This window comes from Brassica napus, unplaced genomic scaffold, assembly GCF_020379485.1.
Source record: "Brassica napus cultivar Da-Ae unplaced genomic scaffold, Da-Ae ScsIHWf_560;HRSCAF=840, whole genome shotgun sequence".
Classification (NCBI taxonomy): Eukaryota; Viridiplantae; Streptophyta; class Magnoliopsida; order Brassicales; family Brassicaceae; genus Brassica; species Brassica napus.
In genome coordinates this window covers 22,877-44,484 of record NW_026016621.1, presented here as the reverse complement: position 1 = coordinate 44,484, position 21,608 = coordinate 22,877, and the positions used below count along the sequence as shown (strand labels likewise).

General features: G+C 46.8%; 43 non-coding genes and 1 pseudogene across 43 annotated transcripts; all 44 read left to right on the top strand.

The window, feature by feature from the left end:
* The first annotated feature begins 102 nt into the window (after positions 1-102).
* Positions 103-220, top strand: LOC125604491. Its single transcript, XR_007336251.1, has one exon. It is a non-coding gene; the product is annotated as a 5S ribosomal RNA (ribosomal RNA).
* Positions 221-594: 374 nt separating this feature from the next.
* Positions 595-713, top strand: LOC125604472. The gene has a single exon (XR_007336232.1). It is a non-coding gene; the product is annotated as a 5S ribosomal RNA (ribosomal RNA).
* Positions 714-1,087: 374 nt separating this feature from the next.
* On the top strand, positions 1,088-1,208 carry LOC125604492. Its single transcript, XR_007336252.1, has one exon. It is a non-coding gene; the product is annotated as a 5S ribosomal RNA (ribosomal RNA).
* A 375-nt stretch (positions 1,209-1,583) lies between these two features.
* Positions 1,584-1,703, top strand: LOC125604494. The gene has a single exon (XR_007336254.1). It is a non-coding gene; the product is annotated as a 5S ribosomal RNA (ribosomal RNA).
* Positions 1,704-2,074: 371 nt separating this feature from the next.
* LOC125604473 lies at positions 2,075-2,192 on the top strand. The gene has a single exon (XR_007336233.1). It is a non-coding gene; the product is annotated as a 5S ribosomal RNA (ribosomal RNA).
* A 379-nt stretch (positions 2,193-2,571) lies between these two features.
* Positions 2,572-2,683, top strand: LOC125604497 (annotated as a pseudogene).
* A 384-nt stretch (positions 2,684-3,067) lies between these two features.
* LOC125604484 lies at positions 3,068-3,186 on the top strand. Its single transcript, XR_007336244.1, has one exon. It is a non-coding gene; the product is annotated as a 5S ribosomal RNA (ribosomal RNA).
* Positions 3,187-3,562: 376 nt separating this feature from the next.
* On the top strand, positions 3,563-3,681 carry LOC125604485. The gene has a single exon (XR_007336245.1). It is a non-coding gene; the product is annotated as a 5S ribosomal RNA (ribosomal RNA).
* A 375-nt stretch (positions 3,682-4,056) lies between these two features.
* On the top strand, positions 4,057-4,175 carry LOC125604471. Its single transcript, XR_007336231.1, has one exon. It is a non-coding gene; the product is annotated as a 5S ribosomal RNA (ribosomal RNA).
* A 374-nt stretch (positions 4,176-4,549) lies between these two features.
* LOC125604544 lies at positions 4,550-4,668 on the top strand. Its single transcript, XR_007336301.1, has one exon. It is a non-coding gene; the product is annotated as a 5S ribosomal RNA (ribosomal RNA).
* A 380-nt stretch (positions 4,669-5,048) lies between these two features.
* LOC125604543 lies at positions 5,049-5,167 on the top strand. The gene has a single exon (XR_007336300.1). It is a non-coding gene; the product is annotated as a 5S ribosomal RNA (ribosomal RNA).
* Positions 5,168-5,543: 376 nt separating this feature from the next.
* Positions 5,544-5,662, top strand: LOC125604483. The gene has a single exon (XR_007336243.1). It is a non-coding gene; the product is annotated as a 5S ribosomal RNA (ribosomal RNA).
* A 380-nt stretch (positions 5,663-6,042) lies between these two features.
* Positions 6,043-6,161, top strand: LOC125604542. Its single transcript, XR_007336299.1, has one exon. It is a non-coding gene; the product is annotated as a 5S ribosomal RNA (ribosomal RNA).
* Positions 6,162-6,535: 374 nt separating this feature from the next.
* LOC125604470 lies at positions 6,536-6,654 on the top strand. Its single transcript, XR_007336230.1, has one exon. It is a non-coding gene; the product is annotated as a 5S ribosomal RNA (ribosomal RNA).
* A 378-nt stretch (positions 6,655-7,032) lies between these two features.
* Positions 7,033-7,149, top strand: LOC125604490. The gene has a single exon (XR_007336250.1). It is a non-coding gene; the product is annotated as a 5S ribosomal RNA (ribosomal RNA).
* Positions 7,150-7,526: 377 nt separating this feature from the next.
* LOC125604541 lies at positions 7,527-7,645 on the top strand. Its single transcript, XR_007336298.1, has one exon. It is a non-coding gene; the product is annotated as a 5S ribosomal RNA (ribosomal RNA).
* Positions 7,646-8,024: 379 nt separating this feature from the next.
* Positions 8,025-8,143, top strand: LOC125604540. The gene has a single exon (XR_007336297.1). It is a non-coding gene; the product is annotated as a 5S ribosomal RNA (ribosomal RNA).
* A 378-nt stretch (positions 8,144-8,521) lies between these two features.
* LOC125604538 lies at positions 8,522-8,640 on the top strand. Its single transcript, XR_007336295.1, has one exon. It is a non-coding gene; the product is annotated as a 5S ribosomal RNA (ribosomal RNA).
* A 377-nt stretch (positions 8,641-9,017) lies between these two features.
* On the top strand, positions 9,018-9,136 carry LOC125604537. Its single transcript, XR_007336294.1, has one exon. It is a non-coding gene; the product is annotated as a 5S ribosomal RNA (ribosomal RNA).
* A 376-nt stretch (positions 9,137-9,512) lies between these two features.
* On the top strand, positions 9,513-9,631 carry LOC125604536. Its single transcript, XR_007336293.1, has one exon. It is a non-coding gene; the product is annotated as a 5S ribosomal RNA (ribosomal RNA).
* A 376-nt stretch (positions 9,632-10,007) lies between these two features.
* Positions 10,008-10,126, top strand: LOC125604535. The gene has a single exon (XR_007336292.1). It is a non-coding gene; the product is annotated as a 5S ribosomal RNA (ribosomal RNA).
* Positions 10,127-10,504: 378 nt separating this feature from the next.
* Positions 10,505-10,623, top strand: LOC125604534. The gene has a single exon (XR_007336291.1). It is a non-coding gene; the product is annotated as a 5S ribosomal RNA (ribosomal RNA).
* A 378-nt stretch (positions 10,624-11,001) lies between these two features.
* LOC125604533 lies at positions 11,002-11,120 on the top strand. Its single transcript, XR_007336290.1, has one exon. It is a non-coding gene; the product is annotated as a 5S ribosomal RNA (ribosomal RNA).
* Positions 11,121-11,499: 379 nt separating this feature from the next.
* On the top strand, positions 11,500-11,618 carry LOC125604532. Its single transcript, XR_007336289.1, has one exon. It is a non-coding gene; the product is annotated as a 5S ribosomal RNA (ribosomal RNA).
* A 376-nt stretch (positions 11,619-11,994) lies between these two features.
* LOC125604531 lies at positions 11,995-12,113 on the top strand. Its single transcript, XR_007336288.1, has one exon. It is a non-coding gene; the product is annotated as a 5S ribosomal RNA (ribosomal RNA).
* A 379-nt stretch (positions 12,114-12,492) lies between these two features.
* On the top strand, positions 12,493-12,611 carry LOC125604530. Its single transcript, XR_007336287.1, has one exon. It is a non-coding gene; the product is annotated as a 5S ribosomal RNA (ribosomal RNA).
* Positions 12,612-12,989: 378 nt separating this feature from the next.
* On the top strand, positions 12,990-13,108 carry LOC125604529. Its single transcript, XR_007336286.1, has one exon. It is a non-coding gene; the product is annotated as a 5S ribosomal RNA (ribosomal RNA).
* A 379-nt stretch (positions 13,109-13,487) lies between these two features.
* Positions 13,488-13,606, top strand: LOC125604527. The gene has a single exon (XR_007336284.1). It is a non-coding gene; the product is annotated as a 5S ribosomal RNA (ribosomal RNA).
* A 378-nt stretch (positions 13,607-13,984) lies between these two features.
* LOC125604526 lies at positions 13,985-14,103 on the top strand. Its single transcript, XR_007336283.1, has one exon. It is a non-coding gene; the product is annotated as a 5S ribosomal RNA (ribosomal RNA).
* Positions 14,104-14,481: 378 nt separating this feature from the next.
* On the top strand, positions 14,482-14,600 carry LOC125604525. The gene has a single exon (XR_007336282.1). It is a non-coding gene; the product is annotated as a 5S ribosomal RNA (ribosomal RNA).
* A 378-nt stretch (positions 14,601-14,978) lies between these two features.
* LOC125604524 lies at positions 14,979-15,097 on the top strand. The gene has a single exon (XR_007336281.1). It is a non-coding gene; the product is annotated as a 5S ribosomal RNA (ribosomal RNA).
* A 377-nt stretch (positions 15,098-15,474) lies between these two features.
* LOC125604523 lies at positions 15,475-15,593 on the top strand. Its single transcript, XR_007336280.1, has one exon. It is a non-coding gene; the product is annotated as a 5S ribosomal RNA (ribosomal RNA).
* A 378-nt stretch (positions 15,594-15,971) lies between these two features.
* On the top strand, positions 15,972-16,090 carry LOC125604522. The gene has a single exon (XR_007336279.1). It is a non-coding gene; the product is annotated as a 5S ribosomal RNA (ribosomal RNA).
* A 377-nt stretch (positions 16,091-16,467) lies between these two features.
* Positions 16,468-16,586, top strand: LOC125604521. Its single transcript, XR_007336278.1, has one exon. It is a non-coding gene; the product is annotated as a 5S ribosomal RNA (ribosomal RNA).
* A 377-nt stretch (positions 16,587-16,963) lies between these two features.
* On the top strand, positions 16,964-17,082 carry LOC125604520. Its single transcript, XR_007336277.1, has one exon. It is a non-coding gene; the product is annotated as a 5S ribosomal RNA (ribosomal RNA).
* A 376-nt stretch (positions 17,083-17,458) lies between these two features.
* On the top strand, positions 17,459-17,577 carry LOC125604519. The gene has a single exon (XR_007336276.1). It is a non-coding gene; the product is annotated as a 5S ribosomal RNA (ribosomal RNA).
* Positions 17,578-17,955: 378 nt separating this feature from the next.
* On the top strand, positions 17,956-18,074 carry LOC125604518. Its single transcript, XR_007336275.1, has one exon. It is a non-coding gene; the product is annotated as a 5S ribosomal RNA (ribosomal RNA).
* A 378-nt stretch (positions 18,075-18,452) lies between these two features.
* Positions 18,453-18,571, top strand: LOC125604516. The gene has a single exon (XR_007336273.1). It is a non-coding gene; the product is annotated as a 5S ribosomal RNA (ribosomal RNA).
* A 378-nt stretch (positions 18,572-18,949) lies between these two features.
* Positions 18,950-19,068, top strand: LOC125604515. Its single transcript, XR_007336272.1, has one exon. It is a non-coding gene; the product is annotated as a 5S ribosomal RNA (ribosomal RNA).
* Positions 19,069-19,446: 378 nt separating this feature from the next.
* Positions 19,447-19,565, top strand: LOC125604475. Its single transcript, XR_007336235.1, has one exon. It is a non-coding gene; the product is annotated as a 5S ribosomal RNA (ribosomal RNA).
* Positions 19,566-19,942: 377 nt separating this feature from the next.
* Positions 19,943-20,061, top strand: LOC125604514. The gene has a single exon (XR_007336271.1). It is a non-coding gene; the product is annotated as a 5S ribosomal RNA (ribosomal RNA).
* A 378-nt stretch (positions 20,062-20,439) lies between these two features.
* Positions 20,440-20,558, top strand: LOC125604480. The gene has a single exon (XR_007336240.1). It is a non-coding gene; the product is annotated as a 5S ribosomal RNA (ribosomal RNA).
* A 376-nt stretch (positions 20,559-20,934) lies between these two features.
* Positions 20,935-21,053, top strand: LOC125604513. Its single transcript, XR_007336270.1, has one exon. It is a non-coding gene; the product is annotated as a 5S ribosomal RNA (ribosomal RNA).
* Positions 21,054-21,431: 378 nt separating this feature from the next.
* Positions 21,432-21,550, top strand: LOC125604512. The gene has a single exon (XR_007336269.1). It is a non-coding gene; the product is annotated as a 5S ribosomal RNA (ribosomal RNA).
* Positions 21,551-21,608: the final 58 nt, after the last annotated feature.

Below are 21,608 nucleotides of genomic sequence, written 5' to 3'. Positions count from 1 at the left end.
TTTTTCACTCGCAACAAAACGGCAAGAAATCATGTTGGCCCCACGGCCTTACCCTTGGATTGGCATAGAAAAGGATATATAAAACGAGAGTGATGTACTGACGGGTGCGATCATACCAGCACTAATGCACCGGATCCCATCAGAACTCCGCAGTGAGCGTGCTTGGGCGAGAGTAGTACTAGGATTGGTGACCTCCCGGGAAGTCCTCGTGTTGCACTCCTTTTTATTTTTATTTTTTTTTTTCAGCCTAAAACGAGTCTAAACTTGAAACCTCATAACTTTTGAACCGTGAGGAACTACGTCGCCCATAGCACCATTTCGGAAAGCCCCAGAAACCACAATGGGCGATGAATAGACGGGCGCAATTTTTCGGGTTCAAATTCAGCCGTTTTGACCCTCAAACGGGCTGCGAAAGTTATGGCACGTAAAAAAGATCGAAAGCGGATTCTCAGGTGTTTTTGATGCTTTTTAACACCATTAACCTCGACGCACTTTTTGCCGCTCGAAACAAACGGCAGAAAATCATGTGGGCCCACGGCCTTGCACTTGGATTGGCCGAGAAAAGATATATAGAAACGAGAGTGATGTACTGACGGGTGCGATCATACCAGCACTAATGCACCGGATCCCATCAGAACTCCGCAGTGAAGCGTGCTTGGGCGAGAGTAGTACTAGGATTGGTGACCTCCCGGGAAGTCCTCGTGTTGCACTCCTTTTTATTTTTTTATTTTTTTTTTCAGCCTAAAACGAGTCTAAACTTGAAAACCTCATAACTTTTGAACCGTGAGGAACTACGTCGCCCATAGCACCATTTCGGAAAGCCCCAAACCACGATGGGCGATGAATAGACGGCGCAATTTTTCGGGTCAAATTCAGCCGTTTTGACCCTCAAACGGGCTGCGGAAAGTTATGGCACGTAAAAAAGATCGAAAGCGGATTCTCAGGGTGTTTTTGATGCTTTCTTAACAACCATTAACCTCGACGCACTTTTTCGCTCGAAACAAAAGGCCAGAAAATCATGTGGGCCCGGCCTTACACTTGGATTGGCCGCGAAAAGGATATATAGAAACGAGAGTGATGTACTGACGGGTGCGATCATACCAGCACTAATGCACCGGATCCCATCAGAACTCCGCAGTGAAGCGTGCTTGGGCGAGAGTAGTACTAGGATTGGTGACCTCCCGGGAAGTCCTCGTTGCACGCACTCTTTTATTTTTTTTTTTTTTTTTCAGCCTAAAACGAGTCTAAACTTGAAAACCTCATAACTTTTGAACCGTGAGGAACTACGTCGCCCATAGCACCATTTCGGAAAGCCCCAGAAACCATAATGGGCGGTGAATAGACGGCGTAATTTTTCGGGCTCAAATTCAGCCGTTTTGACCCTCAAACGGGCTGCGGAAAGTTATGGCACGTAAAAAGATCGAAAGCGGATTCTCAGGGTGTTTTTGATGCTTTCTTAACACCATTACCTCGACGCACTTTTTCGCTCGAAACAAAACGGCAAGAAAATCATGTGGGCCCCACGGCCTTACACTTGGATTGGCCGAGAAAAGGATATATAGAAACGAGAGTGATGTACTGACGGGTGCGATCATACCAGCACTAGCACCACCGGATCCCATCAGAACTCCGCAGTGAAGCGTGCTTGGGCGAGAGTAGTACTAGGATTGGTGACCTCCCCGGAAGTCCTCGTGTTGCACTCCTTTTTTTTTTTTTATTTTTTTTTCAGCCTAAAACGAGTCTAAACTTGAAACCTCATAACTTTTGAACCGTGAGGAACTACGTCGCCCATAGCACCATTTCGGAAAGCCCCAGAAACCATATGGGCGAGAATAGACGGCGCAATTTTTCGGGCTCAAATTCAGCCGTTTTGACCCTCAAACGGGCTGCAAAGTTATGGCACGTAAAAAGATCGAAAGCGGATTCTCAGGGTGTTTTTGATGCTTTCTTAACACCATTAACCTCGACGCACTTTTTCGCTCGAAACAAACGGCAGAAAATCATGTGGGCCCCACGGCCTTGCACTTGGATTGGCCGGGAAAAGGATATATAGAAACGAGAGTGATGTACTGACGGGTGCGATCATACCAGCACTAATGCACCGGATCCCATCAGAACTCCGCAGTGAAGCGTGCTTGGGCGAGAGTAGTACTAGGATGGTGACCTCCCGGGAAGTCCTCGTGTTGCACCCCTTTTTATTTTTTAATTTTTTTTTTCAGCCTAAAACGAGTCTAAACTTGAAAACCTCATAACTTTTGAACCGTGAGGAACTACGTCGCCTATAGCACCATTTCGGAAAGCCCCAGAATCCACAATGGGCGGTGAATAGACGGCGCAATTTTTCGGGCTCAAATTCAGCCGTTTTGACCCTCAAACGGGCTGCAGAAAGTTATGGCACGTAAAAAAGATCGAAAGCGGATTCTCAGGTGTTTTTGATGCTTTCTTAACACCATTAACCTCGACGCACTTTTTCGCTCGAAACAAAACGGCCAGAAAATCATGTGGGCCCCACGGCCTTGCACTTGGATTGGCCGCGAAAAGGATATATAGAAACGAGAGTGATGTACTGACGGGTGCGATCATACCAGCACTAATGCACCGGATCCCATCAGAACTCCGCAGTGAAGCGTGCTTGGGTAGTACTAGGATTGGTGACCTCCCGGAAGTCCTCGTGTTGCACTCCTTTTTATTTTTTTATTTTTTTTTTCAGCCTAAAACGAGTCCAAACTTGAAAACCTCATAACTTTTGAACCGTGAGGAACTACGTCGCCCATAGCACCATTTCGGAAAGCCCCAGAAACCACAATAGGCGGTGAATAGACGGCGCAATTTTTCGGGCTCAAATTCAGCCGTTTTGACCCTCAAACGGGCTGCGGAAAGTTATGGCACGTAAAAAAGATCGAAAACGGATTCTCAAGGGTGTTTTTGATGCTTTCTTAACACCATTAACCTCGACGCACTTTTTCACTCGAAACAAAACGGCAAGAAAATCATGTGGGCCTCACGGCCTTACATTTGGATTGGCCGAGAAAGGATATATAGAAACAAGAGTCATGTACTGACTGACGGGTGCGATCATACCAGCACTAATGCACTGGATCCTATCAGAACTCCGCAGTGAAGCGTGCTTGGGCGAGAGTAGTACTAGGATTGGTGACCTCCCGGGAAGTCCTCGTGTTGCACTCCTTTTTATTTTTTTATTTTTTTTTCATCCTAAAACGAGTCTAAACTTGAAAACCTCATAACTTTTGAACCGTGAGGAACTACGTCGCCCATAGCACCATTTCGGAAAGCCCCAGAAACCACAATGGGCGGTGAATAGACGGCGCAATTTTTCGGGCTCAAATTCAGCCGTTTTGACCCTCAAACGGGCTGCAGAAAGTTATGGCACGTAAAAAAGATCGAAAGCGGATTCTCAGGGTTTTTTGATGCTTTCTTAACACCATTAACCTCGACGCACTTTTTCGCTCGAAAAAAACGGCAGAAAATCATGTGGGCCCCACGGCCTTGCACTTGGATTGGCCGAGAAAAGGATATATAGAAACGAGAGTGATGTACTGACGGGTGCGATCATACCAGCACTAATGCACCGGATCCCATCAGAACTCCGCAGTGAAGCGTGCTTGGGCGAGAGTAGTACTAGGATTGGTGACCTCCCGGGAAGTCCTCCTGTTGCACTCCTTTTTATTTTTTATTTTTTTTTCAGCCTAAAACGAGTCGAAACTTGAAAACCTCATAACTTTTGAACCGTGAGGAACTACGTCGCCCATAGCACCATTTCGGAAAGCCCCAGAATCCACGATGGGCGGTGAATAGGGGGCGCAATTTTTCGGGCTCAAATTCAGCCGTTTTGACCCTCAAACGGGCTGCAGAAAGTTATGGCACGTAAAAAAGATCGAAAGCGGATTCTCAGGTGTTTTTGATGCTTTCTTAACACCATTAACCTCGACGCACTTTTTCGCTCGAAACAAAACGGCCAGAAAATCATGTGGGCCCCGGCCTTGCACTTGGATTGGCCGCGAAAAGGATATATAGAAACGAGAGTGATGTACTGACGGGTGCGATCATACCAGCACTAATGCACCGGATCCCATCAGAACTCCGCAGTGAAGCGTGCTTGGGCGAGAGTAGTACTAGGATTGGTGACCTCCCGGGAAGTCCTCGTGTTGCACTCCTTTTATTTTTTTTTTTTTTTTTTTTTAAAACGAGTCTAAACTTGAAAACCTCATAACTTTTGAACCGTGAGGAACTACGTCGCCCATAGCACCATTTCGGAAAGCCCCAGAAACCATAATGGGCGGTGAATAGACGGCGCAATTTTTCGGGCTCAAATTCAGCCGTTTTGACCCTCAAACGGGCTGCGGAAAGTTAGGCACGTAAAAAAGATCGAAAGCGGATTCTCAGGTGTTTTTGATGCTTTCTTAACACCATTAACCTCGACGCACTTTTTCGCTCGAAACAAAACGGCAAGAAAATCATGTGGGCACCACGGCCTTACACTTGGATTGGCCGAGAAAAGGATATATAGAAACGAGAGTGATGTACTGACGGGTGCGATCATACCAGCACTAATGCACCGGATCCCATCAGAACTCCGCAGTGAAGCGTGCTTGGGCGAGAGTAGTACTAGGATTGGTGACCTCCCGGGAAGTCCTCGTGTTGCACTCCTTTTTATTTTTTATTTTTTTTTTTCAGCCTAAAACAAGTCTAAACTTGAAAACCTCATAACTTTTGAACCGTGAGGAACTACGTCGCCCATAGCACCATTTCGGAAAGCCCCAGAAACCACAATGGGCGATGAATAGACGGCGCAATTTTTCGGGCTCAAATTCAGCCGTTTTGACCCTCAAACGGGCTGCAGAAAGTTATGGCACGTAAAAAAGATCGAAAGCGGATTCTCAGGGTGTTTTTGATGCTTTCTTAACACCATTAACCTCGACGCACTTTTTCGCTCGAAACAAAACGGCAAGAAAATCATGTGGGCCCCACGGCCTTGCACTTGGATTGGCCGAGAAAAGGATATATAGAAACGAGAGTGATGTACTGACGGGTGCGATCATACCAGCACTAATGCACCGGATCCCATCAGAACTCCGCAGTGAAGCGTGCTTGGGCGAGAGTAGTACTAGGATTGGTGACCTCCCGGGAAGTCCTCGTGTTGCACTCCTTTTTATTTTTTTATTTTTTTTCAGCCTAAAACGAGTCTAAACTTGAAAACCTCATAACTTTTGAACCGTGAGGAACTACGTCGCCCATAGCACCATTTCGGAAAGCCCCAGAATCCACGATGGGCGGTGAATAGACGGCGCAATTTTTCGGGCTCAAATTCAGCCGTTTTGACCCTCAAACGGGCTGCAGAAAGTTATGGCACGTAAAAAAGATCGAAAGCGGATTCTCAGGGTGTTTTTGATGCTTTCTTAACACCATTAACCTCGACGCACTTTTTCGCTCGAAACAAACGGCCAGAAAATCATGTGGGCCCCACGGCCTTGCACTTGGATTGGCCCGAAAAGGATATATAGAAACGAGAGTGATGTACTGACGGGTGCGATCATACCAGCACTAATGCACCCGATCCCATCAGAACTCCGCAGTGAAGCGTGCTTGGGCGAGAGTAGTACTAGGATTGGTGACCTCCCGGGAAGTCCTCGTGTTGCACTCCTTTTTATTTTTTTTTTTTTTTTTAGCCTAAAACGAGTCGAAACTTGAAACCTCATAACTTTTGAACCGTGAGGAACTACGTCGCCCATAGCACCATTTCGGAAAGCCCCAGAAACCATAATGGGCGGTGAGAACGGCGTAATTTTTCGGGCTCAATTTCATTCAGCCGTTTTGACCCTCAAACGGGCTGCGGAAAGTTAAGGCACGTAAAAAAGATCGAAAGCGGATTCTCAGGGTGTTTTTGATGCTTTCTTAACACCATTCGAACCTCGACGCACTTTTCGCTCGAAACAAAACGGCAAGAAAATCATGTGGGCCCCACGGCCTTACACTTGGATTGGCCGAGAAAAGGATATATAGAAACGAGAGTGATGTACTGACGGGTGCGATCATACCAGCACTAATGCACCGGATCCCATCAGAACTCCGCAGTGAAGCGTGCTTGGGCGAGAGTAGTACTAGGATTGGTGACCTCCCGGGAAGTCCTCGTGTTGCACTCCTTTTTATTTTTTTTTTTTTTTTTTCAGCCTAAAACGTCTAAACTTGAAACCTCATAACTTTTGAACCGTGAGGAACTACGTCGCCCATAGCACCATTTCGGAAAGCCCCAGAAACCACAATGGGCGGTGAATAGACGGCGCAATTTTTCGGTTCAAATTCAGCCGTTTTGACCCTCAAACGGGCTGCAGAAAGTTATGGCACGTAAAAAAGATCGAAAGCGGGATTCTCAGGGTGTTTTTGATGCTTTCTTACACCATTAACCTCGACGCACTTTTTGCTCGAAACAAAACGGCAGAAAATCATGTGGGCCCCACGGCCTTGCACTTGGATTGGCCGAGAAAAGGATATATAGAAACGAGAGTGATGTACTGACGGGTGCGATCATACCAGCACTAATGCACCGGATCCCATCAGAACTCCGCAGTTAAGCGTGCTTGGGCGAGAGTAGTACTAGGATGGGTGACCTCCCGGGAAGTCCTCGTGTTGCACTCCTTTTTATTTTTTATTTTTTTTTCAGCCTAAAACGAGTCGAAACTTGAAAACCTCATAACTTTTGAACCGTGAGGAACTACGTCGCCCATAGCACCATTTCGGAAAGCCCCAGAATCCACGATGGGCGGTGAATAGACGGCGCAATTTTTCGGGCTCAAATTCAGCCGTTTTGACCCTCAAACGGGCTGCAGAAAGTTATGGCACGTAAAAAAGATCGAAAGCGGATTCTCAGGGTGTTTTTGATGCTTTCTTAACACCATTAACCTCGACGCACTTTTTCGCTCGAAACAAAACGGCCAGAAAATCATGTGGGCCCCACGGCCTTGCACTTGGATTGGCCGCGAAAAGGATATATAGAAACGAGAGTGATGTACTGACGGGTGCGATCATACCAGCACTAATGCACCGGATCCCATCAGAACTCCGCAGTGAAGCGTGCTTGGGCGAGTAGTACTAGGATTGGTGACCTCCCGGGAAGTCCTCGTGTTGCACTCCTTTTTATTTTTTTAATTTTTTTCAGCCTAAAACGAGTCCAAACTTGAAAACCTCATAACTTTTGAACCGTGAGGAACTACGTCGCCCATAGCACCATTTCGGAAAGCCCCAGAATCCACAATGGGCGGTGATAGACGGCGTAATTTTTCGGGCTCAAATTCAGCCGTTTTGACCCTCAAACGGGCTGCGGAAAGTTATGGCACGTAAAAAAGATCGAAAGCGGATTCTCAGGGTGTTTTTGATGCTTTCTTAACACCATTAACCTCGACGCACTTTTTCGCTCGAAACAAAACGGCAAGAAAATCATGTGGGCCCCACGGCCTTACACTTGGATTGGCCGAGAAAAGGATATATAGAAACGAGAGTGATGTACTGACGGGTGCGATCATACCAGCACTAATGCACCGGATCCCATCAGAACTCCGCAGTGAAGCGTGCTTGGGCGAGAGTAGTACTAGGATTGGTGACCTCCCGGGAAGTCCTCGTGTTGCACTCCTTTTTATTTTTTTATTTTTTTTTCAGCCTAAAACGAGTCTAAACTTGAAAACCTCATAACTTTTGAACCGTGAGGAACTACGTCGCCCATAGCACCATTTCGGAAAGCCCCAGAATCCACAATGGGCGGTGAATAGACGGCGTAATTTTTCGGGCTCAAATTCAGCCGTTTTGACCCTCAAACGGGCTGCAGAAAGTTATGGCACGTAAAAAAGATCGAAAGCGGATTCTCAGGGTGTTTTTGATGCTTTCTTAACACCATTAACCTCGACGCACTTTTTGGCTCGAAAAGAAACGGTCAGAAAATCATGTGGGCCCCACGGCCTTGCACTTGGATTGGCCGAGAAAAGGATATATAGAAACGAGAGTGATGTACTGACGGGTGCGATCATACCAGCACTAATGCACCGGATCCCATCAGAACTCCGCAGTGAAGCGTGCTTGGGCGAGAGTAGTACTAGGATTGGTGACCTCCCGGGAAGTCCTCGTGTTGCACTCCTTTTTATTTTTTTATTTTTTTTCAGCCTAAAACGAGTCTAAACTTGAAAACCTCATAACTTTTGAACCGTGAGGAACTACGTCGCCCATAGCACCATTTCGGAAAGCCCCAGAATCCACGATGGGCGGTGAATAGACGGCGTAATTTTTCGGGCTCAAATTCAGCCGTTTTGACCCTCAAACGGGCTGCAGAAAGTTATGGCACGTAAAAAAGATCGAAAGCGGATTCTCAGGGTGTTTTTGATGCTTTCTTAACACCATTAACCTCGACGCACTTTTTCGCTCGAAACAAAACGGCCAGAAAATCATGTGGGCCCCACGGCCTTGCACTTGGATTGGCCGCGAAAAGGATATATAGAAACGAGAGTGATGTACTGACGGGTGCGATCATACCAGCACTAATGCACCGGATCCCATCAGAACTCCGCAGTGAAGCGTGCTTGGGCGAGAGTAGTACTAGGATTGGTGACCTCCCGGGAAGTCCTCGTGTTGCACTCCTTTTTATTTTTTTTATTTTTTTTCAGCCTAAAACAAGTCTAAACTTGAAAACCTCATAACTTTTGAACCGTGAGGAACTACGTCGCCCATATCACCAGTTCGGAAAGCCCCAGAATCCACATGGGCGGTGAATAGACGGCGTAATTTTTCGGGCTCAAATTCAGCCGTTTTGACCCTCAAACGGGCTGCGGAAAGTTAGGCACGTAAAAAAGATCGAAAGCGGATTCTCAGGGTGTTTTTGATGCTTTCTTAACACCATTAACGTCGACGCACTTTTTCGCTCGAAACAAAACGGCAAGAAAATCATGTGGGCCCCACGGCCTTGCACTTGGATTGGCCGAGAAAAGGATATATAGAAACGAGAGTGATGTACTGACGGGTGCGATCATACCAGCACTAATGCACCGGATCCCATCAGAACTCCGCAGTGAAGCGTGCTTGGGCGAGAGTAGTACTAGGATTGGTGACCTCCCGGGAAGTCCTCGTGTTGCACTCCTTTTTATTTTTTTTTTTTTTCAGCCTAAAACGAGTCTAAACTTGAAAACCTCATAACTTTTGAACCGTGAGGAACTACGTCGCCCATAGCACCATTTCGGAAAGCCCCAGAAACCACAATGGGCGATGAATAGACGGCGTAATTTTTCGGGCTCAAATTCAGCCGTTTTGACCCTCAAACGGGCTGCAGAAAGTTATGGCACGTAAAAAAGATCGAAAGCGGATTCTCAGGGTGTTTTTGATGCTTTCTTAACACCATTAACCTCGACGCACTTTTTCGCTCGAAACAAAACGGCCAGAAAATCATGTGGGCCCCACGGCCTTGCACTTGGATTGGCCGAGAAAAGGATATATAGAAACGAGAGTGATGTACTGACGGGTGCGATCATACCAGCACTAATGCACCGGATCCCATCAGAACTCCGCAGTGAAGCGTGCTTGGGCGAGAGTAGTACTAGGATTGGTGACCTCCCGGGAAGTCCTCGTGTTGCACTCCTTTTTATTTTTTTATTTTTTTTCAGCCTAAAACGAGTCTAAACTTGAAAACCTCATAACTTTTGAACCGTGAGGAACTACGTCGCCCATAGCACCATTTCGGAAAGCCCCAGAATCCACGATGGGCGTGAATAGACGGCGTAATTTTTCGGGCTCAAATTCAGCCGTTTTGACCCTCAAACGGGCTGCAGAAAGTTATGGCACGTAAAAAAGATCGAAAGCGGATTCTCAGGGTGTTTTTGATGCTTTCTTAACACCATTAACCTCGACGCACTTTTTCGCTCGAAACAAAACGGCAGAAAATCATGTGGGCCCCACGGCCTTGCACTTGGATTGGCCGCGAAAAGGATATATAGAAACGAGAGTGATGTACTGACGGGTGCGATCATACCAGCACTAATGCACCGGATCCCATCAGAACTCCGCAGTGAAGCGTGCTTGGGCGAGAGTAGTACTAGGATTGGTGACCTCCCGGGAAGTCCTCGTGTTGCACTCCTTTTTATTTTTTTATTTTTTTTTCAGCCTAAAACGAGTCTAAACTTGAAAACCTCATAACTTTTGAACCGTGAGGAACTACGTCGCCCATAGCACCATTTCGGAAAGCCCCAGAATCCACGATGGGCGGTGAATAGACGGCGTAATTTTTCGGGCTCAAATTCAGCCGTTTTGACCCTCAAACGGGCTGCGGAAAGTTATGGCACGTAAAAAAGATCGAAAGCGGATTCTCAGGGTGTTTTTGATGCTTTCTTAACACCATTAACCTCGACGCACTTTTTCGCTCGAAACAAAACGGCAGAAAATCATGTGGGCCCCACGGCCTTGCACTTGGATTGGCCGCGAAAAGGATATATAGAAACGAGAGTGATGTACTGACGGGTGCGATCATACCAGCACTAATGCACCGGATCCCATCAGAACTCCGCAGTGAAGCGTGCTTGGGCGAGAGTAGTACTAGGATTGGTGACCTCCCGGGAAGTCCTCGTGTTGCACTCCTTTTTATTTTTTTATTTTTTTTCAGCCTAAAACGAGTCTAAACTTGAAAACCTCATAACTTTTGAACCGTGAGGAACTACGTCGCCCATAGCACCATTTCGGAAAGCCCCAGAATCCACAATGGGCGGTGAATAGACGGCGTAATTTTTCGGGCTCAAATTCAGCCGTTTTGACCCTCAAACGGGCTGCAGAAAGTTATGGCACGTAAAAAAGATCGAAAGCGGATTCTCAGGGTGTTTTTGATGCTTTCTTAACACCATTAACCTCGACGCACTTTTTCGCTCGAAACAAAACGGCCAGAAAATCATGTGGGCCCCACGGCCTTGCACTTGGATTGGCCGAGAAAAGGATATATAGAAACGAGAGTGATGTACTGACGGGTGCGATCATACCAGCACTAATGCACCGGATCCCATCAGAACTCCGCAGTGAAGCGTGCTTGGGCGAGAGTAGTACTAGGATTGGTGACCTCCCGGGAAGTCCTCGTGTTGCACTCCTTTTTATTTTTTTATTTTTTTTTCAGCCTAAAACGAGTCTAAACTTGAAAACCTCATAACTTTTGAACCGTGAGGAACTACGTCGCCCATAGCACCATTTCGGAAAGCCCCAGAATCCACAATGGGCGGTGAATAGACGGCGTAATTTTTCGGGCTCAAATTCAGCCGTTTTGACCCTCAAACGGGCTGCAGAAAGTTATGGCACGTAAAAAAGATCGAAAGCGGATTCTCAGGGTGTTTTTGATGCTTTCTTAACACCATTAACCTCGACGCACTTTTTCGCTCGAAACAAAACGGCCAGAAAATCATGTGGGCCCCACGGCCTTGCACTTGGATTGGCCGAGAAAAGGATATATAGAAACGAGAGTGATGTACTGACGGGTGCGATCATACCAGCACTAATGCACCGGATCCCATCAGAACTCCGCAGTGAAGCGTGCTTGGGCGAGAGTAGTACTAGGATTGGTGACCTCCCGGGAAGTCCTCGTGTTGCACTCCTTTTTATTTTTTATTTTTTTTCAGCCTAAAACGAGTCTAAACTTGAAAACCTCATAACTTTTGAACCGTGAGGAACTACGTCGCCCATAGCACCATTTCGGAAAGCCCCAGAATCCACAATGGGCGGTGAATAGACGGCGCAATTTTTCGGGCTCAAATTCAGCCGTTTTGACCCTCAAACGGGCTGCAGAAAGTTATGGCACGTAAAAAAGATCGAAAGCGGATTCTCAGGGTGTTTTTGATGCTTTCTTAACACCATTAACCTCGACGCACTTTTTCGCTCGAAACAAAACGGCAGAAAATCATGTGGGCCCCACGGCCTTGCACTTGGATTGGCCGAGAAAAGGATATATAGAAACGAGAGTGATGTACTGACGGGTGCGATCATACCAGCACTAATGCACCGGATCCCATCAGAACTCCGCAGTGAAGCGTGCTTGGGCGAGAGTAGTACTAGGATTGGTGACCTCCCGGGAAGTCCTCGTGTTGCACTCCTTTTTATTTTTTTATTTTTTTTTCAGCCTAAAACGAGTCTAAACTTGAAAACCTCATAACTTTTGAACCGTGAGGAACTACGTCGCCCATAGCACCATTTCGGAAAGCCCCAGAATCCACGATGGGCGGTGAATAGACGGCGTAATTTTTCGGGCTCAAATTCAGCCGTTTTGACCCTCAAACGGGCTGCAGAAAGTTATGGCACGTAAAAAAGATCGAAAGCGGATTCTCAGGGTGTTTTTGATGCTTTCTTAACACCATTAACCTCGACGCACTTTTTCGCTCGAAACAAAACGGCCAGAAAATCATGTGGGCCCCACGGCCTTGCACTTGGATTGGCCGCGAAAAGGATATATAGAAACGAGAGTGATGTACTGACGGGTGCGATCATACCAGCACTAATGCACCGGATCCCATCAGAACTCCGCAGTGAAGCGTGCTTGGGCGAGAGTAGTACTAGGATTGGTGACCTCCCGGGAAGTCCTCGTGTTGCACTCCTTTTTATTTTTTTATTTTTTTTCAGCCTAAAACAAGTCTAAACTTGAAAACCTCATAACTTTTGAACCGTGAGGAACTACGTCGCCCATAGCACCATTTCGGAAAGCCCCAGAATCCACAATGGGCGGTGAATAGACGGCGTAATTTTTCGGGCTCAAATTCAGCCGTTTTGACCCTCAAACGGGCTGCAGAAAGTTTTGGCACGTAAAAAAGATCGAAAGCGGACTCTGAGGGTGTTTTTGATGCTTTCTTAACACCATTAACCTCGACGCACTTTTTCGCTCGAAAAGAAACGGTCAGAAAATCATGTGGGCCCCACGGCCTTGCACTTGGATTGGCCGAGAAAAGGATATATAGAAACGAGAGTGATGTACTGACGGGTGCGATCATACCAGCACTAATGCACCGGATCCCATCAGAACTCCGCAGTGAAGCGTGCTTGGGCGAGAGTAGTACTAGGATTGGTGACCTCCCGGGAAGTCCTCGTGTTGCACTCCTTTTTATTTTTTTATTTTTTTTTCAGCCTAAAACGAGTCTAAACTTGAAAACCTCATAACTTTTGAACCGTGAGGAACTACGTCGCCCATAGCACCATTTCGGAAAGCCCCAGAATCCACAATGGGCGGTGAATAGACGGCGCAATTTTTCGGGCTCAAATTCAGCCGTTTTGACCCTCAAACGGGCTGCAGAAAGTTATGGCACGTAAAAAAGATCGAAAGCGGATTCTCAGGGTGTTTTTGATGCTTTCTTAACACCATTAACCTCGACGCACTTTTTCGCTCGAAACAAAACGGCCAGAAAATCATGTGGGCCCCACGGCCTTGCACTTGGATTGGCCGAGAAAAGGATATATAGAAACGAGAGTGATGTACTGACGGGTGCGATCATACCAGCACTAATGCACCGGATCCCATCAGAACTCCGCAGTGAAGCGTGCTTGGGCGAGAGTAGTACTAGGATTGGTGACCTCCCGGGAAGTCCTCGTGTTGCACTCCTTTTTATTTTTTTATTTTTTTTTCAGCCTAAAACGAGTCTAAACTTGAAAACCTCATAACTTTTGAACCGTGAGGAACTACGTCGCCCATAGCACCATTTCGGAAAGCCCCAGAATCCACAATGGGCGGTGAATAGACGGCGTAATTTTTCGGGCTCAAATTCAGCCGTTTTGACCCTCAAACGGGCTGCAGAAAGTTATGGCACGTAAAAAAGATCGAAAGCGGATTCTCAGGGTGTTTTTGATGCTTTCTTAACACCATTAACCTCGACGCACTTTTTCGCTCGAAACAAAACGGCAGAAAATCATGTGGGCCCCACGGCCTTGCACTTGGATTGGCCGAGAAAAGGATATATAGAAACGAGAGTGATGTACTGACGGGTGCGATCATACCAGCACTAATGCACCGGATCCCATCAGAACTCCGCAGTGAAGCGTGCTTGGGCGAGAGTAGTACTAGGATTGGTGACCTCCCGGGAAGTCCTCGTGTTGCACTCCTTTTTATTTTTTTATTTTTTTTCAGCCTAAAACGAGTCTAAACTTGAAAACCTCATAACTTTTGAACCGTGAGGAACTACGTCGCCCATAGCACCATTTCGGAAAGCCCCAGAATCCACAATGGGCGGTGAATAGACGGCGTAATTTTTCGGGCTCAAATTCAGCCGTTTTGACCCTCAAACGGGCTGCAGAAAGTTATGGCACGTAAAAAAGATCGAAAGCGGATTCTCAGGGTGTTTTTGATGCTTTCTTAACACCATTAACCTCGACGCACTTTTTCGCTCGAAACAAAACGGCCAGAAAATCATGTGGGCCCCACGGCCTTGCACTTGGATTGGCCGCGAAAAGGATATATAGAAACGAGAGTGATGTACTGACGGGTGCGATCATACCAGCACTAATGCACCGGATCCCATCAGAACTCCGCAGTGAAGCGTGCTTGGGCGAGAGTAGTACTAGGATTGGTGACCTCCCGGGAAGTCCTCGTGTTGCACTCCTTTTTATTTTTTTATTTTTTTTTCAGCCTAAAACGAGTCTAAACTTGAAAACCTCATAACTTTTGAACCGTGAGGAACTACGTCGCCCATAGCACCATTTCGGAAAGCCCCAGAATCCACAATGGGCGGTGAATAGACGGCGTAATTTTTCGGGCTCAAATTCAGCCGTTTTGACCCTCAAACGGGCTGCAGAAAGTTATGGCACGTAAAAAAGATCGAAAGCGGATTCTCAGGGTGTTTTTGATGCTTTCTTAACACCATTAACCTCGACGCACTTTTTCGCTCGAAACAAAACGGCAGAAAATCATGTGGGCCCCACGGCCTTGCACTTGGATTGGCCGAGAAAAGGATATATAGAAACGAGAGTGATGTACTGACGGGTGCGATCATACCAGCACTAATGCACCGGATCCCATCAGAACTCCGCAGTGAAGCGTGCTTGGGCGAGAGTAGTACTAGGATTGGTGACCTCCCGGGAAGTCCTCGTGTTGCACTCCTTTTTATTTTTTTATTTTTTTTCAGCCTAAAACGAGTCTAAACTTGAAAACCTCATAACTTTTGAACCGTGAGGAACTACGTCGCCCATAGCACCATTTCGGAAAGCCCCAGAATCCACAATGGGCGGTGAATAGACGGCGTAATTTTTCGGGCTCAAATTCAGCCGTTTTGACCCTCAAACGGGCTGCAGAAAGTTATGGCACGTAAAAAAGATCGAAAGCGGATTCTCAGGGTGTTTTTGATGCTTTCTTAACACCATTAACCTCGACGCACTTTTTCGCTCGAAACAAAACGGCAGAAAATCATGTGGGCCCCACGGCCTTGCACTTGGATTGGCCGAGAAAAGGATATATAGAAACGAGAGTGATGTACTGACGGGTGCGATCATACCAGCACTAATGCACCGGATCCCATCAGAACTCCGCAGTGAAGCGTGCTTGGGCGAGAGTAGTACTAGGATTGGTGACCTCCCGGGAAGTCCTCGTGTTGCACTCCTTTTTATTTTTTTATTTTTTTTCAGCCTAAAACGAGTCTAAACTTGAAAACCTCATAACTTTTGAACCGTGAGGAACTACGTCGCCCATAGCACCATTTCGGAAATCCCCAGAATCCACAATGGGCGGTGAATAGACGGCGCAATTTTTCGGGCTCAAATTCAGCCGTTTTGACCCTCAAACGGGCTGCAGAAAGTTATGGCACGTAAAAAAGATCGAAAGCGGATTCTCAGGGTGTTTTTGATGCTTTCTTAACACCATTAACCTCGACGCACTTTTTCGCTCGAAACAAAACGGCCAGAAAATCATGTGGGCCCCACGGCCTTGCACTTGGATTGGCCGCGAAAAGGATATATAGAAACGAGAGTGATGTACTGACGGGTGCGATCATACCAGCACTAATGCACCGGATCCCATCAGAACTCCGCAGTGAAGCGTGCTTGGGCGAGAGTAGTACTAGGATTGGTGACCTCCCGGGAAGTCCTCGTGTTGCACTCCTTTTTATTTTTTTATTTTTTTTCAGCCTAAAACGAGTCTAAACTTGAAAACCTCATAACTTTTGAACCGTGAGGAACTACGTCGCCCATAGCACCATTTCGGAAAGCCCCAGAATCCACAATGGGCGGTGAATAGACGGCGCAATTTTTCGGGCTCAAATTCAGCCGTTTTGACCCTCAAACGGGCTGCAGAAAGTTATGGCACGTAAAAAAGATCGAAAGCGGATTCTCAGGGTGTTTTTGATGCTTTCTTAACACCATTAACCTCGACGCACTTTTTCGCTCGAAACAAAACGGCAGAAAATCATGTGGGCCCCACGGCCTTGCACTTGGATTGGCCGAGAAAAGGATATATAGAAACGAGAGTGATGTACTGACGGGTGCGATCATACCAGCACTAATGCACCGGATCCCATCAGAACTCCGCAGTGAAGCGTGCTTGGGCGAGAGTAGTACTAGGATTGGTGACCTCCCGGGAAGTCCTCGTGTTGCACTCCTTTTTATTTTTTTATTTTTTTTCAGCCTAAAACGAGTCTAAACTTGAAAACCTCATAACTTTTGAACCGTGAGGAACTACGTCGCCCATAGCACCATTTCGGAAAGCCCCAGAATCCACAATGGGCGGTGAATAGACGGCGTAATTTTTCGGGCTCAAATTCAGCCGTTTTGACCCTCAAACGGGCTGCAGAAAGTTATGGCACGTAAAAAAGATCGAAAGCGGATTCTCAGGGTGTTTTTGATGCTTTCTTAACACCATTAACCTCGACGCACTTTTTGGCTCGAAAAAAACGGCCAGAAAATCATGTGGGCCCCACGGCCTTGCACTTGGATTGGCCGAGAAAAGGATATATAGAAACGAGAGTGATGTACTGACGGGTGCGATCATACCAGCACTAATGCACCGGATCCCATCAGAACTCCGCAGTGAAGCGTGCTTGGGCGAGAGTAGTACTAGGATTGGTGACCTCCCGGGAAGTCCTCGTGTTGCACTCCTTTTTTTTTTTTTTTTTTTTCAGCCTAAAACGAGTCTAAACTTGAAAACCTCATAACTTTTGAACCGTGAGGAACTACGTCGCCCATAGCACCATTTCGGAAAGCCCCAGAATCCACAATGGGCGGTGAATAGACGGCGCAATTTTTCGGGCTCAAATTCAGCCGTTTTGACCCTCAAACGGGCTGCAGAAAGTTATGGCACGTAAAAAAGATCGAAAGCGGATTCTCAGGGTGTTTTTGATGCTTTCTTAACACCATTAACCTCGACGCACTTTTTCGCTCGAAACAAAACGGCAAGAAAATCATGTGGGCCCCACGGCCTTGCACTTGGATTGGCCGAGAAAAGGATATATAGAAACGAGAGTGATGTACTGACGGGTGCGATCATACCAGCACTAATGCACCGGATCCCATCAGAACTCCGCAGTGAAGCGTGCTTGGGCGAGAGTAGTACTAGGATTGGTGACCTCCCGGGAAGTCCTCGTGTTGCACTCCTTTTTATTTTTTTTTTTTTTTTCAGCCTAAAACGAGTCTAAACTTGAAAACCTCATAACTTTTGAACCGTGAGGAACTACGTCGCCCATAGCACCATTTCGGAAAGCCCCAGAATCCACAATGGGCGGTGAATAGACGGCGCAATTTTTCGGGCTCAAATTCAGCCGTTTTGACCCTCAAACGGGCTGCAGAAAGTTAAGGCACGTAAAAAAGATCGAAAGCGGATTCTCAGGGTGTTTTTGATGCTTTCTTAACACCATTAACCTCGACGCACTTTTTCGCTCGAAACAAAACGGCAAGAAAATCATGTGGGCCCCACGGCCTTGCACTTGGATTGGCCGAGAAAAGGATATATAGAAACGAGAGTGATGTACTGACGGGTGCGATCATACCAGCACTAATGCACCGGATCCCATCAGAACTCCGCAGTGAAGCGTGCTTGGGCGAGAGTAGTACTAGGATTGGTGACCTCCCGGGAAGTCCTCGTGTTGCACTCCTTTTTATTTTTTTTTTTTTTTTCAGCCTAAAACGAGTCTAAACTTGAAAACCTCATAACTTTTGAACCGTGAGGAACTACGTCGCCCATAGCACCATTTCGGAAAGCCCCAGAATCCACAATGGGCGGTGAATAGACGGCGTAATTTTTCGGGCTCAAATTCAGCCGTTTTGACCCTCAAACGGGCTGCAGAAAGTTAAGGCACGTAAAAAAGATCGAAAGCGGATTCTCAGGGTGTTTTTGATGCTTTCTTAACACCATTAACCTCGACGCACTTTTTCGCTCGAAACAAAACGGCAAGAAAATCATGTGGGCCCCACGGCCTTGCACTTGGATTGGCCGAGAAAAGGATATATAGAAACGAGAGTGATGTACTGACGGGTGCGATCATACCAGCACTAATGCACCGGATCCCATCAGAACTCCGCAGTGAAGCGTGCTTGGGCGAGAGTAGTACTAGGATTGGTGACCTCCCGGGAAGTCCTCGTGTTGCACTCCTTTTTATTTTTTTATTTTTTTTCAGCCTAAAACGAGTCTAAACTTGAAAACCTCATAACTTTTGAACCGTGAGGAACTACGTCGCCCATAGCACCATTTCGGAAAGCCCCAGAATCCACAATGGGCGGTGAATAGACGGCGTAATTTTTCGGGCTCAAATTCAGCCGTTTTGACCCTCAAACGGGCTGCAGAAAGTTATGGCACGTAAAAAAGATCGAAAGCGGATTCTCAGGGTGTTTTTGATGCTTTCTTAACACCATTAACCTCGACGCACTTTTTCGCTCGAAACAAAACGGCCAGAAAATCATGTGGGCCCCACGGCCTTGCACTTGGATTGGCCGAGAAAAGGATATATAGAAACGAGAGTGATGTACTGACGGGTGCGATCATACCAGCACTAATGCACCGGATCCCATCAGAACTCCGCAGTGAAGCGTGCTTGGGCGAGAGTAGTACTAGGATTGGTGACCTCCCGGGAAGTCCTCGTGTTGCACTCCTTTTTATTTTTTATTTTTTTTTCAGCCTAAAACGAGTCTAAACTTGAAAACCTCATAACTTTTGAACCGTGAGGAACTACGTCGCCCATAGCACCATTTCGGAAAGCCCCAGAATCCACAATGGGCGGTGAATAGACGGCGCAATTTTTCGGGCTCAAATTCAGCCGTTTTGACCCTCAAACGGGCTGCGGAAAGTTAAGGCACATATAAAAGATCGAAAACGGATTCTCAGGGTGTTTTTGATGCTTTCTTAACACCATTAACCTCGACGCACTTTTTCGCTCGAAACAAAACGGCAAGAAAATCATGTGGGCCCCACGGCCTTGCACTTGGATTGGCCGAGAAAAGGATATATAGAAACGAGAGTGATGTACTGACGGGTGCGATCATACCAGCACTAATGCACCGGATCCCATCAGAACTCCGCAGTGAAGCGTGCTTGGGCGAGAGTAGTACTAGGATTGGTGACCTCCCGGGAAGTCCTCGTGTTGCACTTCTTTTTATTTTTTTATTTTTTTTCAGCCTAAAACAAGTCTAAACTTGAAAACCTCATAACTTTTGAACCGTGAGGAACTACGTCGCCCATAGCACCAGTTCGGAAATCCCCAGAATCCATAATGGGCGGTGAATAGACGGCGTAATTTTTCGGGCTCAAATTCAGCCGTTTTGACCCTCAAACGGGCTGCAGAAAGTTATGGCACGTAAAAAAGATCGAAAGCGGATTCTCAGGGTGTTTTTGATGCTTTCTTAACACCATTAACCTCGACGCACTTTTTCGCTCGAAACAAAACGGCAGAAAATCATGTGGGCCCCACGGCCTTGCACTTGGATTGGCCGAGAAAAGGATATATAGAAACGAGAGTGATGTACTGACGGGTGCGATCATACCAGCACTAATGCACCGGATCCCATCAGAACTCCGCAGTGAAGCGTGCTTGGGCGAGAGTAGTACTAGGATTGGTGACCTCCCGGGAAGTCCTCGTGTTGCACTCCTTTTTATTTTTTTATTTTTTTTCAGCCTAAAACAAGTCTAAACTTGAAAACCTCATAACTTTTGAACCGTGAGGAACTACGTCGCCCATAGCACCATTTCGGAAAGCCCCAGAATCCACAATGGGCGGTGAATAGACGGCGTAATTTTTCGGGCTCAAATTCAGCCGTTTTGACCCTCAAACGGGCTGCAGAAAGTTATGGCACGTAAAAAAGATCGAAAGCGGATTCTCAGGGTGTTTTTGATGCTTTCTTAACACCATTAACCTCGACGCACTTTTTCGCTCGAAACAAAACGGCCAGAAAATCATGTGGGCCCCACGGCCTTGCACTTGGATTGGCCGAGAAAAGGATATATAGAAACGAGAGTGATGTACTGACGGGTGCGATCATACCAGCACTAATGCACCGGATCCCATCAGAACTCCGCAGTGAAGCGTGCTTGGGCGAGAGTAGTACTAGGATTGGTGACCTCCCGGGAAGTCCTCGTGTTGCACTACTTTTTTTTTTATTATTTTTTCATCCTAAAACGAGTCTAAACTTGAAAACCTCATAACTTTTGAACCGTGAGGAACTACGTCGCCCATAGCACCATTTCGGAAAGCCCCAGAATCCACAATGGGCGGTGAATAGACGGCGCAATTTTTCGGGCTCAAATTCAGCCGTTTTGACCCTCAAACGGGCTGCAGAAAGTTATGGCACGTAAAAAAGATCGAAAGCGGATTCTCAGGGTGTTTTTGATGCTTTCTTAACACCATTAACCTCGACGCACTTTTTCACTCGAAACAAAACGGCAAGAAAATCATGTGGGCCCCACGGCCTTGCACTTGGATTGGCCGAGAAAAGGATATATAGAAACGAGAGTGATGTACTGACGGGTGCGATCATACCAGCACTAATGCACCGGATCCCATCAGAACTCCGCAGTGAAGCGTGCTTGGGCGAGAGTAGTACTAGGATTGGTGACCTCCCGGGAAGTCCTCGTGTTGCACTCCTTTTTATTTTTTTATTTTTTTTCAGCCTAAAACGAGTCTAAACTTGAAAACCTCATAACTTTTGAACCGTGAGGAACTACGTCGCCCATAGCACCATTTCGGAAAGCCCCAGAATCCATAATGGGCGGTGAATAGACGGCGCAATTTTTCGGGCTCAAATTCAGCCGTTTTGACCCTCAAACGGGCTGCAGAAAGTTAAGGCACGTAAAAAAGATCGAAAGCGGATTCTCAGGGTGTTTTTGATGCTTTCTTAACACCATTAACCTCGACGCACTTTTTCGCTCGAAACAAAACGGCAAGAAAATCATGTGGGCCCCACGGCCTTGCACTTGGATTGGCCGAGAAAAGGATATATAGAAACGAGAGTGATGTACTGACGGGTGCGATCATACCAGCACTAATGCACCGGATCCCATCAGAACTCCGCAGTGAAGCGTGCTTGGGCGAGAGTAGTACTAGGATTGGTGACCTCCCGGGAAGTCCTCGTGTTGCACTCCTTTTTATTTTTTATTTTTTTTTCAGCCTAAAACGAGTCTAAACTTGAAAACCTCATAA